The sequence below is a fragment of the Choloepus didactylus genome, chromosome 2 (assembly GCF_015220235.1).
Source record: "Choloepus didactylus isolate mChoDid1 chromosome 2, mChoDid1.pri, whole genome shotgun sequence".
In the NCBI taxonomy this organism is placed as follows: domain Eukaryota; kingdom Metazoa; phylum Chordata; class Mammalia; order Pilosa; family Megalonychidae; genus Choloepus; species Choloepus didactylus.
The window spans coordinates 12,492,602-12,507,197 of record NC_051308.1 but is presented as its reverse complement, the minus strand read 5'-3'; the positions used below and the strand labels follow the sequence as shown (position 1 = coordinate 12,507,197).

At 39.1% G+C, this 14,596-nt stretch overlaps 2 pseudogenes; one reads left to right on the top strand and one right to left on the bottom strand.

Moving 5' to 3' along the window:
- Nucleotides 1–426: 426 nt before the first annotated feature.
- LOC119515159 lies at nt 427–792 on the bottom strand (annotated as a pseudogene).
- A 1,511-nt stretch (nt 793–2,303) lies between these two features.
- On the top strand, nt 2,304–3,162 carry LOC119515152 (annotated as a pseudogene).
- Nucleotides 3,163–14,596: the final 11,434 nt, after the last annotated feature.

The following is a 14,596-nucleotide window of genomic DNA, read 5'->3' as shown; positions in this document are numbered from 1 at the left end:
TGGAACAAGTTCAGCACAATGGCATTATCGGACACTAGAGGGCCTCAAAGGCTAAAAGCATTTCAAGAATTCTTAAAGGTAAAAGAGGATTTTACAGAGATGCCTAGTGCTGTGCTACAGAAGAAAAATATTTTTATAGAATTACAAACAGTAATGGTGAAAATACATTATTGCCAATGTACTGAAAATTATAAAGTGTCACTTAACACTGTTTCAGATACTGTGGTATTTCTATAATAGCCTAAAAGCACCCAACTTTAAAACAAAAATCTATCTTTATGTATATTTCAAGAATGGTTGCCAGAGCAAGAAGTTAAGGGCAAGGACTGTGTTCTGGTTTGCTAATGCTGCTGTTTTGCAAAACACCAGAAATGGATTGACTTTTTTTTTTTCCAGCCAGTTTGTGTTTTATTGACACTGTCATTCTCAAGCCTTGACTACATACTTTCGAAGTGGGTACAGCTGCTCCTTCCGCTGCTGTTTTTTGGTCTTCAGGTTCTCCTTGTGCTTGTTGAGCCTATTATGCATGGCACGTGTTTTCCTGGGCCGCAGATCTAAGGGCTTGTGATTCTTGCTCTTGTAGAACTTCCTGAGGTTCTGAGTCTGGTTAATGACAGGAAGAACACAGACAATGGATTTGCGGACAACTCAGATCTTGGAGAGCTTGGACACCACACCGCCTGTCACCTTGGCGATGTGCAGCTGGGACAGCTCTACCTTCAGATCCTCCAACTGTTTCAGCAGGTCCTCCTTCTTCTTGCTGCAAAGGTCCTGAGCCACAATCTTGGCCATCACTGCAGATCTGGATTGACTTTTATAAACAGGGTTTATTTGGTTACAAAGTTACAGTCTTAAGGCCATAAACTGTCCAAGGTAATGCATCAACAATCAGGTACCTTCACTGGAGGATGGCCAATGGCGTCCAGAAAACCTCTGTTAGCTGGGAAGGCACGTGGCTGGGGTCTGCTTCCTCCCAGGTTGTGTTTCAAAATGGCTTTCTCCAAAATATTGCTCTTGGGGTGTTTTGTCCTCTCCTGGCTGCAGTCGCTCTTCCAAAATGTCACTCTCAGTTTTTCTCAGTTCCTTCTGCTTGTCAGCTGCTTTATATGGCTTCAGTGCTTTAATTAAGACCCACCCTGAATGGGCAGGGTAACACCTCCATGGAAATTATCCAATCAAACATTTCACTCATAGTGATTGAGTCACATCTCCATGGAAACACTCAATCAAAGAATTTGAATCTAATCAACACCAATACAAGTGTTCCCACAAGATAGCATCAAAGAACGTGGTATTTTGTGGGACGTAATACATCCAAACTGTCACAGACTGCTGGACAGTTTGGGATACAGGCTGTTTGACCTTGACTAAGTAATTTAACCTCTCTGTGCCTTAGCATCCTCATTTGTCAAATAAGAAAAGAATAATTCCTTCCTTATAGAATTGTTGTGGGGATTAAATGGATTGCTATTAGGTTGAACCATATGAAATTATCATAGGAAATATTAAAATATTTTTTTCTATAGAACTGGCAATTAGAAATGGTTCAATATAAATCATATATAAATCACTTAAGTCAGTGTTTTCACATTGTTAGCACATAGCTATCTTATGAAAACGGGCCTGAAAATATACAGCCAACACATTATAACTTCCTGTTTCCTTAGCAGACATAACTAATCAATCTCAGCACTCTATTCAGTGGGCTCAGGTTCAACCAAAGAATCCCTCTGAAACAGCATTTCAGGCAGCCACAACCCACCCAATTCTACATCTTCTCCTGTGGGACTTTTAACTATTAGAATACAACATGGAACTCTCAGGAAGAGTTTTTAGTCATAACATATTCATATTCTCCTAAAATAATTTTCTCAAGCTTTTCAGATTAAATGTATGCTTTTTTCTAAAAATAATTAATTTTTAACAGTATGACCAATGAGTTGGTATTTGAGACATTAATCTGATGCTTCTGAAGCTATAAATGTTTCATATGCATAGGAACCCAACAAAAGAGGTTCTATTATTTACCCAAACCTGGAGGACAAAGCTCAGGCATTCACACTGTGTGACAACTTTTGGATCTCAACACTTCTTCACCTGGCAGGTAACAGTAACACTTGAAGAGTCAGACCACAAAAGTAATGGCAAAAAGTGAAATTTCTAAAATACATTTTGGCTTTCAAAATGAATTAAGTACTTAGAGCCAGAGTATAAGAAATTTCATTGCAGGAAGATTTCATTTGCTTTCAACTTATAGTCAAGATTAGTCAAAACTTCACTAGCGCTCTTTCCCATCTTGGAAGATGGCGGGTGGATAGGCTGAGAAGCCGGCAACTATGGAGTAGAAACCTGAGGCCAATAAGGCTGATGCCAGTGGCAAGGTTAGGAAGAGCAGCCTCAAGACCAAAAAGCCCAAAAAAGGGAAGCCTCACTGCAGTCGAAACCCGGTTCTCGTCAGAGGAATTGGCAGATATTCCCAATCTGCAATGTATTCCAGAAAGGCCATGTACACTTGGTATTCAGCAGCTAAATCCAGGATTGAAAAGAAAAAGAAGGAGAGGGTTCTTGCTACTGTCACAAAACCCATTGGTGGTGACAAAAATGGAGATACCAGAGTGGTTAAACTTTACAAAATGCCTAGATATTATCCTACTGAAGATGTGCCTCAGAAGCTGTTGAGCCATGGCAAAAAATCCTTCAATCAACATGTGGGAAAGCTGTGGTCCAGCATCACTCCCAGGACTGTTCTCATCATCCTCACTGGTCACCACAGGGGCAAGAGAGTGGTTTTCCTGAAACAGCTGGGCAGTGGCTTGCTACTTGAGACTGGGCCCCTGGTCCTCAATAGAGTTCAACTGTGTAGGGCTCACCAGAAATTTGTCATTGCCACCTCCACCAAAATTGACATAAGTGGTGTGAAAATCCCAAAACATCTCACTGATGCTTACTTCAAGAAGAAGAAGCTGCGTAAGCCCAGACACCAGGAAGGTGAGATCTTCGACACGGAGAAAGAGAAATATGAGCTTACAGAGCAGTGCAAAGTTGATCAGGAAACTGTGGACTCACAATTTATGCCAAAAATCAAAGCTGTTCCTCCAAAGCTATCTGCATTCTGTGTTCTCTCTCACAAATGGAGTTTATCCTCACAAATTGGTGTTCTAAACTTTTTGCAAAGAACCTAATTAAATAACCGATACATTAAAAAAAAAAAATTCACTAGAGAAGCAAAACTCCTGAGACATCAGACAACCTGCAGTATCAATTACCATTAATCATGGTGCACTCAGTCTTGGCTGTTACTTGAAAGAGGGGCAATGTGATTTAGGGAAAATACCCCAAGTGTAAATGGGAAGAAAAGTTGCAATGATTAGCAGGATAGTCAGATGCTCTAAAGGCTATTTTTTACTTACTTCAAACACCACCTTTAAACCAATCAGGACTGCTGCATACAGCTGCAAAGGTTGTACACTGCGTAAACCCAGTGGGTACCACTCCAAAGATACACAGCAGAATTGACTTTCAGTAAATAAAAATAGCCTAGACTGTTAGTCTAGTAGATTGTGAATTCCTGAGGACAAGAAAGCATTTTCCTCACCTTTGTATCTGTAGCTTCTAGCAGTTTTCCCACAATTTGCAGGCAGTTAATAAACTTTTTGATATAAACAAAATCTCAAAATTATCAGATGCAGCCAAACTTGTACTGAGAGAAAAGCCAAAGTCTTCCATGTTTTTAACATTAAAAAGAAAAAAAGAAATAAAATAAATGACCAGCAACCTAACCATCTAAAATAGTAGTGTAAGAATATAAGTAGCTAAATAAAAATTGTTTTCCCGTATTTGTTAACAATAATCTATTACAGATTAAAATATGAAACATTACATGTATACAAGCAATCAAATCATAAATTATCTAAGAATAAGTTCAGTGAGATCTACAAACAAAAAATTAAAAATCTCTATTGCAAACTTTAAAAGAAAGCATCACTAAATGTAGAGATATTTTATTCACCAAATATACATTGTCATAGTTTGTCAGACCTACCTACCATTATTGTAAATAACATTAAGAAAGAAAAAAGTCACTACCAATTAAACTCAAAATACCAATATTGAATACGATAAAGCTATTGATTTTTCCCAAATTAATGTATGGGTCTAATATACTTTGGGTGGGAATATAAATTGTTGTAACCTGTCTAAATATTCTAGATAACTTTCTATATATTCATTAATATATAGCAAGAGACTTAAAATGTTTACCTTTATTCATTTTCTATGAATCTATTTTATTTCTATGCAAAAAGATGTCCATTCCAGCTTCCCCACCTCGATGGTTGCTAATGTGTTTACAGACATAGGGGACTGGTGGTTTGATTGGTTGAACCCTCTACCACAGAATTTGCCCTTGGGAAGACTGTTGCTGCAAAGGAGAGGCTAGGCCTCCCTATAATTGTGCCTAAGAGCCTCCTCCTGAAGGCCTCTTTGTTGCTCAGATGTGGCCCTCTCTCTCTAGCTAAGCCAACTTGGCAGGTGAAATCACTGTCCTCCCCCCTACGTGGGATCAGACACCCAGGGGAGTGAATCTCCCTGGCAACGTGGAATATGACTCCTGGGGAGGAATCTAGACCCGGCATCGTGGGATGGAGAACATCTTCTTGACCAAAAGGGGGATATGAAAGAAAATGAAACAAGCTACAGTGGCAGAGAGGTTCCAAAAGGAGCCGAGAGGTCACTCTGGTGGGCACTCTTACGCACAATATAGACAATCCTTTTTAGGTTCTAGTGAACTGGAGTAGCTAGCAGTAAATACCTGAAACTATCAAACTACAACCCAGAACCCATGAATCTTGAAGAAGAATGTATAAAAATGTAGCTTATGAGGGTTGACAATGGGATTGGGAAAGCCATATAGACCACACTCCCCTTTGTCTAGTTTATGGATGAATGAGTAGAAAAATGGGAGAAGGAAAACAACAAACAAACAAACAAACAAAGGCACCCAGTGTTCTTTTTTACTTTAATTGTTCTTTTTCACTTTAATTATTATTCTTGTTATTTTTGGGTGTGTGGTAATAAAGGTGTCACGGATTGATTTTGGTAATGAATGCACAACTGTGTAATGGTACTGTGAACAATCAAATGTACATTTTGTTTTGTATGACTGCATGGTATGTGAATATATCTCAATAAAATCAATTTAAAAAAAAAAGATGTCCATCCCATCATTATTTATATCTTTTGCAACAGTGGAAACTATCTAAAAATCCAACAATTGGGGAATGATGGTATAAAATTTGTACATGTATATGATTTAATATTGAACCATTAAAAGTCAGTTTACAAATAATTTTAAAGAGATGAAAAGCTACTTACATATAATCATATAAAATTGTACAAAAGGATATCAAATTATATATAAAAATAAGTGCATCTATTTAAAAAGATGCCAAGAAAAAAATGGAAATACACGTAATAAAATAGTATCTCTAGTTATGTTCTATGGCAACAAAACATATTTACCAAAAGACATCAACAGGCATGCCATTAAAACAAAAATGAAAACTGATTTTGAAAGACCTTAAAAGTCACCTACAAGAATTACAGGAGTCCTGGGGCACAAACGTTATGCAGGGGTGAGATGACACCGCAATGTGGTAAGGCGGCTGGGTGGAACTACGTTTCCCAGACTTCCCCTCCTTGGAAGTCCTGGTGAGGGTGGGCCACGAGAGACTGAATTGTGTGAGATGTGCAGGGAGGAGATGAAGCCGCAGCCCTTGTGCAGCTCGCACGTTGTCACTTAAATGCTGGCTCTCCTCATTGGCGTGAGGCAGCGGCCCGACCTGCTGCTGCTCCACCTTCCCGTCGTCCTCCTCCAGCTTGACTCCTGAGTCCAGGGTGTGTGGCTGGTGCCCTAATGAAGGAACCCATCCCCCCTCATTCCGGACACCCACAGCATCAAGGTTGGAGGCAGTGGAAACTGACACGTGTCCCAGTGTCGTGCTCTTGGGACACGTGCTCTTGGGACACTTTACATCCATCTTTCTTTCCCCCTGTGTGCCCCATGGACTTCCACCTCCCTACATCAGCCTACAGGGACTTCTCCACCAGCTCCACAAATGTGTAAGGTCATATCTCTGTGACAGAACCTGGTGACCTTGGTTCTTGAAGACAACTGCATAACTATGTAGCTTGCACAGTGTGGCTGTGTGATTGTGAAAACCTTGTGGCTCCCATTCCCTTTATCCAGTGTATGCACAGATGAGTGGAAAAATGGAGACAATAATTAGATGAAGAATAGGGTGGGATGGAGGGAATAGAAAGATTTAAGTATTCTTTTCTGCTTGTATTTTTATTTTGGAATAAGGAAAAGTTTCAAAAATTGATTCTGGTGATGAACGCACAAATGTATGATGGTGCTGTGAATAATTGATTGTATACTGTGGATGACTAAGGGTGTGTGACTATATCTCAATTAAACTATATTTTAAAAAAGTAAATGAACAATGGCAGGAGGAAGGGAGTGAGATGTTTTCGATATTCTTTTTTATTTTAATCTTTATTTTATTTTTTGGATAATGAAAATGTTCAAAGTTTGATTGTGGTGATGAATGCACAACTATATGACGATACTGTAAACAACTGATTGTACACTTTGAATGGTTGTATGTTATGTGATTATATCTCAACAAAATTGCATTAAAAAAATCTCTGTGACCAAGCCCTTAAGATTTTAGATCTATATTTGTGTGTGTGTGTATTTATCCAAGTGGTTCTGCTCCTCTGATTGAATCCTGACTGATACAAGGAGTTGTCAACATCACAATCATAACAAAATCTTTGACTTTTGAAAGTCATGCTCCATGTAAGCCAAAGTCTTTCAAAGGATTCATTTGTTTTCTATTGCCTCAGTAATTAGTATGGCAATATCATCATCTCTCTGTTACAAGTAGGAAAAGAAACTGATGCACAGTAGTTCGCTTAAGGAGCAAGTGTATTACAGACCTGTCTTTATTTCAAAAGTTACCATCAAGGAAAGGCAAGGAGAAAGAGTAAGTAGCCTGGCAAACATCTCCCCCACCTTTGTTAATCTTGAGGAGGTCAAGGAGCCAACTCAATTCTGGGACTGTTTAGGGACTCAGGAAACATGATAAATTTGCGTTCATAAAAATTAAATCCCTTAAATATTTTCCTTAAGGGCTGATCTCCCTCTCCTTTGTTAAATACAACCTCTGTGATTAGTTTCAACCAGCCTTGAATTATGGGATATTGGCCTTCAGGGCACCCTTGAAAATGAAGCATGTCATAACAAAGCATGAAATGAGGATGTGATTTTTGCATAGTGTGTTTCTTATTCTTGGTTTAACCAACTATTTTACCTCCCTGAAGTTCTAAGATATACAAGAATACATCTCAGAGCCTCCTTTAATCCATAAAGGTTTAATATGCTAAATATCAGACAGCTGCGTTCTGCACCACTGATTTTGACATTTGCCCCAGTATTTGTGGTGGGTATGGATCTCAGTGCTCATGGATATAGAACATTCTTTATTTTCTATACCTTTGTTGGATTCCTATTTTGAGTCCCCATCCTGCCAAGGTGAGAAGAAACTTAATCTCAGTCAACTAGGGTTTTTCCCCTCTTCTTTCCCTGGAGTTATGCTAAGTTCTTGGAAGCTTACATAGTGCAGAGGTTTTGGGGAAAGTGCCATCTTGGTTCACATTTCAACTGTTCATGCAAGTCACCACATAATCCTTCATACCCAAGGGCCTCCCCATGACTTCTGGGCCACGCATAAGGACACAGGGTCCACTGGGCTGCTGCAGCCCCTCACAGATGGATGGGCTCAGAAAAGCTGACCAGACTCAGCACCCAGCTGTGCCCCCACCTCTGCTCCTTGAATAGGGTGTGAGAGGGGGGAGGTGTGGTCACGAATGACCTGGAGATACAACATGGGCTCCTAGATCTAAAATAATATCCTGCCACCACATATGAGTAAACTTCTTCTTCTACAGATTTTTCATCTCCCAAGGAAGATTTCGAGGATATCAGTTGTGCCTTATATTTCTAAATATACTTATTGCCTAGCAGAAGACCAAGCGGCAAATTTTTATTGTTGAGGATGACAATCCTGGGATATTTCTGAGGAGAGGGAGCTGGGCCCATTAGGTGTTGGGGCTAAGCTTCTCCCATAGCTCAATGATAGTCCCCTAAAAAGAATGGAGGGGCACACAGAAAATGTGGAAAGGATCCAAAGGGATCTAAGAAGAACATGGGATTGTCCATTACAGTGTTTTCCAACTGATGAGAAAGGAATGCCAGAACATCTGAGGGTGAATATTGAAGGGGATGGATGATGAGATGGTACATGACTCATCTAAACATGTGGCATAAACAGAGCAAGGAGGAAAAAAGTGTTTAAAAAAATTAACTTTTTAACAAGGGGCATACCCCTCTGGTTCACTGAGATTCTTTAACATGCAATGCCAGTAAGGGCTTCAGGCCAAGAATGTATTGAATAGACAGAACTGCAAGAATATCACACAATGCAAACAGTGATTGTCAGTTGGCATGGAATGCTAAATGGGGTGCATTGCTCACGTCAGGCACTGCCAGCATTCACAGTAGAGAACTGGGTTTTTTTGCTTGTTTTTTGTTTTACTTCCAAACTTTGCTCTATTGTAAATCTGAGCACCTTTTTTCTCTTAAGATATTATAGCATTCAAAATCTTAATGTCATATTCTTTAAATCATAAAAACCTTATATTATGTTGTTCTATGGATCTCTCTTCCCTTCTTATAACCACAGCTTCCTAAATGAACATATGAAGCTTAGGTTAAGGCTTTACTTATTTAAGAACTCTTTTATTACAACAAAGATTGGCTGATGTTCCAGTTTGCTAATGCTGCCAGAATGCAAAACACCAGAAATGGACTGGCTTTTATAAAAGGGGGTTTATTTGGTTACACAATTCAGTTTTAAGGCCATGAAGTGTCTACAATTGGGTACCTTTACTGGAGGATGGCCAATGGCATCCGGAAAACCTCTGTTAGCTGCGAAGGCATGTGGCTGGTGTCTGCTTGCTCCCAGGTTGCATTTCAAAATGGTGTTCTCCAAAATGTATGCATCAGCTTCCAACAGCCATCTTCAAAATGTCTGTCTCAGCTACAGCAGTGAGCTCCTTCTGTCTGAGCTTATATAGTGCTCTAGTAAACTAATCAAGGCCCACGATGAATGGGCGTGGCCACACCTCCATAGAAATACTGAACCAATAGGTTCCAACCTAATCCACACTAATCTATCTGCCCCCACAAGATTGCATTGAAGAATATGGCTTTTCTGGGAGACACAATATTTACAAACCAGCATAGCTGATAAAGATAATTGTATTTTGCAAAAACAAAAATAATTCATTGGTTTGTTCATATGTCACTATTGAATGTGGAATATTTCTAAATACTTTCAGAGCAAACATTCAAATGCTCTATTCTTTTTCAGGTCACTTTTTTAAATGCAATTTTATTGAGATATACTCACACACCATATAATCTGTCCAAAGGGTACAATCAATGGCTCACAGTATCATTGTATAGTTGTGCATTCATCAGCACAATCAATTTTCAAACATTTTCATTACTCCAAAATAAAGAAAAACAATATAAAAAATAAAATTAAAATTAAAAAGAACATCCAATCCATCCCACATTCCTTATCCCCCTCTATTACTTGTATACTTTTGTTATTATTTTATTACTCATCTGCCCATATACTGGTTAAAGGGAGTGTCAGTCACCAGGTTTTCACTATCACATGGTCACACAATAAAAGTTATATAGTTAAACAACTATCAAAAAAAAAGTCTTCAGGAGTACCATTAAGCAGATGCAGGCATTTCCTTATAGCTATTCTAATACACTAGAAACTAAAAAGGAATATCTATACAATGTGCAAGAACAACCTCCAGATTAATCTCTCAACTCCATTTGAAATCTCTCAGCCACTGAAGCTTTATTTTGTTTCGCTTCTTTTCCCCCCTTTCGTCAAGAAGGCATTCTCAATCTCATGATGCCAAGGCCAGGCTTATCCCTGGGAGTCATGTCCTATGTTGCTATAGGGAGACTTACACCCCTGGGAGTCATGTCCCACATAGGGGGGAGTGTAGTGAGTTTATTTGCAGAGTCGACTGAGAGAAAGAGACCACGTCTGAGCAACAAAAGAGGTTCTCTGGGGGTGACTCTTAGGCATAATCGTTAGTAGGCTTAGCTTCTCTTTTGCAGGAATAAGTTTCATAAGGGCAAGCCCCAAAATCAGGAGTTTGACTTATTAAATTGGGATTCCCTAATGCTTGCAGGAATATCAGGCATTCCTCAGGTAAGGAAGTTTAATAGTCCCACATTTTTTTCCCCAGTCCCTCAAGGAATCTTTGCAAATACTTTATTATTTTCTGCCCAAAGTACTCTGGGGAGCATCGGGGTGTCATGTGAACCTGTACAGAATAACAAGATCTCATTCCCCATTTTAGGTTCCATGCAACCATATTGTTTAAATAGACTGACCACACAAGTGTATTAAAAAGTGTGCTACAAAGAATATAAATTCTGTACCAAATAAACATCTCTTAAATTATAGTCAAAACTCAGGAATAGATGTGACTGCCATGAGAGCTTACAATCAGTAGAGAATTGGTTTTACCTTAAATTTAATTTACTGGTATTTGGAGGTCTACTATGCATATAAAATCTTCCTGTACAGATGTATTGTTTAAGTAAAAAATGTTTCCATAAAAATTCAGGAATTCTCATACAATATTTTGTGTATTGTATTTTTAAAGGAGCACTTATTCTGGAAAAGTTAGGAAGAAGATCATTTGAAGCACTTTCTTGCTTCTTTAGAACAACAGTTCTCAAAGTGTGGTAAGCCTGGCTTCAGACCAATGGAATCAGCCTCACCTAGGAGTTTGTTAGAGCTACTGAATCAGAAACTCTGGGGGTGGGGCCCAGCAATTTGCATTTTATCGAACTCTCCAGATGATTCTGATGCAAGCTGAAATTTGGAAACCATTGATTTAGAAAACCAAGCAAATGATTTTCAGTTTATGATATAGAAAATTAAAAAAATATAAAAAGGAAAGATTTCTAATTACTAAGTTAGAATTTTTGTTGAGGTAATACACAAGATGGATTTATTTTCAAAAGGACAATTCCTTTAATGATTTTCCAATTTCAAAAATGTTATATATTCATTATTTTTAAATGTCAGCAATACAGAAAGGAAGCCATAGAGAAGACTGTGAAATGCACCTTCAAAGTCTACCATTCAGAAGAAAAAAATCAGTTAACCTTTCAGTGAATTTCATTCTATATTTTTTCCATGCGTAGATACATAAGTTATCCATATGGTTTTTATGCAAAAAGAGGATCATACTAAACAGGTTGTTTTGTAAAATTTTGTAAAGTGATTTTTTTATTTATTTGTTTTGTAAAATTTTGGAAAGTGATTTTTTTTTATTTTAAAATATATCATGGATATCTTCTGATGTTAAAGAGAACAGCTGTACTACATTATTTTTAATGTCTTGTTTGGTATTCCATTGGAAGAAAAACCATAATATTTAACTGCTGCTTTATTGAATATATCCATTATTTCCAATATTTCACTATTGTGAACAATTGTGACTCTCGTGTGTGCTTAGTTCAGTAGATAGTTTGCAAATCTCCTCCCCAAACCATGTGGTACTAGTTCCACAAATAAGCCCCTATGCCAGAGCACAAAATGGCAGCCCTTTTACTCCCACCCCAGCCTCTTCCCCACCTCTCTCTTACTATCGATTTCCTTTTCTTCCACCTCTTCCCTTTCTTTTCTCCCCTCTCTCATTCTCTCTCAAGTGGAAGTTCTAAGAATGAGACAGTTACCAGGCCTCAGCTTTATTTCTCCCTCTTTCACTCTCTGCTGAGCCCTGAAACAGATAGAAGCTGGGGAGCATGGCTGTGAGACAAGGTGCCTGGCAGGGAGGAATGTAAAGATGAAAAAGATTATATTAATAACTCGAGCTTCTGATCCATCTTCTTGTATTTTTGCTTCATCACCTGGGGAAAAATTCTGCCTGCTCCTCTGGAAAAGTAGCCAATGATTTTTCAGAACCCAACAGAAAGCCAAGGCAGGGCTGTCACTACTGTATTGAAATTTTATGGCTAGGACTTAAAGGGGTAGATTATGGCTACTTCCTCTTTGAAGGGCAAAGCAAGAAAGAAGAGAGGAGGAGAAAAAGAAGAGGAAACGGAATAGAGAGGAAAATGAAAGAGAGTGGAAGAGAGAACGAAAGGGGAAGGGGAAGGAGGATGGGAGAGTTTTCCAGAGGCCTATAGTCATTGAGAAGCTGAGAGCAAAATAAAACTGCCAACCTCCACTCTTCATCACCTCAAGCAACTGATTACATTTAATACCCCTTTATGGAGATACCCATGCAATTTGTGCTTCCATAAATCCTCAAGCCTTTCTTTCTTTACAACTGCAAACAAAATTCCATTCCTGCTCCAGTGGCTGCAGGCCATAATAAATATGTCTCCAGCAATATCAGCTATTAATTGGGCAAAATTTAATCAGAGAAGCTGAAGTTACAATGTATTCTCCCTTTGACCATATAATTAGAATGATAGAGGTAACTCCCACTAATTATAATATTAATGTGCACCTGAAATTGAAAAAAGATTAAATAAATCATCCTTAGACAAGCGATATAAATCCATCCACATAGTTTCCATTCTACTCTGTCAGTTGCACCAATAGATGCAAAAAAAAAAAAAAAAAAAAAAAGTGTAACTTTCCAGTACACTTGCTAGGGTTATTGGAAGTAAAATATCAAGAGTCACCTCAGCAAGAATGTGAGACTGAATAAGGACAATAATGATTGGAGTGGCTTGGCTTGCAAGCCCCGCTGAGGAGCTGGAGGTCAGGCCACAGTTACCGCCCGGGTCCCCGGCCCCTCAGAGGCCCGCGGAGCTCCAGGCGGGCTGCGGAGCCCCAGCTCACGCAAGCGGCGTTGCTGCGCCTCCCTACCCAGCCTGGAGGTGGAGACATTCAGAAGGTGGTCTTCATCGGAGCGAAGCCTGTACTTTGGAAGTCAGCCTCACTCCTCAACACTCACAACACCTAGTTCTTTCTCCAGGCTCCCCCTGGATGGAGAAGGACCAGCCCACATTTACCTTTCATCAAGTTGGAAAAATATGTAAGCATCTCTTAAAAGACGCTGAAGATAAAATTCAGGAACAGGTGAGCAAATCCTCAATACCAACTAGCAGAACAATATGAATCTTTTGAGAAATTCACACATGATCAGATTACGCCACAGTATGAGACATGGCCAACAAGCTGCTTGCCTGAAGGTTTCTTGTGTATCTGAGTCCCAAGTTTGGCTCAAGAGATGGCTGCTGTACACTTTTTGCAACTGGTTTGATATCACACTTCAGTTCCAACTTTGCATCCTGAAAACACTTAAGCATTTCTAGTGATCCACTTTATACAACTAGAAAGACCTTGAAACTTTCTGGTTGCCACAAGCACATCTTTCTTTTCTGCTCATCCAATAAACAGCTGTGCCTCACTGTAGATTTTCCAAACAAAAAACCTGGGGCAGCAGTTTAGCAAAATATGCCTTCAGTGGCATTAAACAAATGGAGTTCTCCAAGCTCAGTTCTATAAGAAGTATGTGTGTGACAGTGTGTGTATGTGTATACATGTATCTTAAATTGTTATTTGTATTGTGCAAATTTTTTCATCTTGGTGATTCTGGCTGTGAATTTAATGAATGACAATTATGGTTAAAAACACTTGCTCAGTCTACAGAAGATCGTTAATGTTTTGTGACCATATGAGTTGTAACTGTGGATTGTTTTATGTGTAGGTATTATCATTAAATACAGGAACTTTTCAGGCACTGAAGTTGAATCATAAGTTAAGATGGACATTAGACGTGATTATGATGACATAGCAAAGGTCTACAGTCCACGTCTGCAAATGCATGGTGAGGAATTACGACAAACTGGAGGATAGTCCATTTGACACATGGACTCTGCCTAGCCGTGTGAGGAAAATACTTTGACTGGAAGCCTTAAAATACCTGCAGGGAGTCTGCATTCACCTCATTCACATAATCAAAGAGCTCCCTGGACACACAACCTCTCCACGGAAGAGATCTCCCTTAGAGCAGGAAACCAGGGTTTGTTCCATAGAATAGCATGAGTGAGCATGGGGCTGGGCCAGGCCCCAGAGGCACGGTTCAGGGGCAGAATTTGGATCCTTAGGTCAGGTTTCCCCAAATTCTTTTAAGAGATGTCCATGCTCAACTGCTTGAGCTTTGTTTAGACAACCCCCTGGCTGAGGTTGCTTCCAGGCTGATCTTCACTTTGTTTCCAAGACTGAGGAACAGAAAGTAACATCTGTTTTTGAGGACGTGGAAGTTAAGTATACATTTATTTTTTTTTACTGTGACTTGTTCAGGACCACATTTTACAAAATGCCATGTTATTGTTTCTGGAAAGTTCTTTTAAAATTGTTTTAGTTTAACATAGAATAGTTTTTAAAATTAGGACTTATTTTGG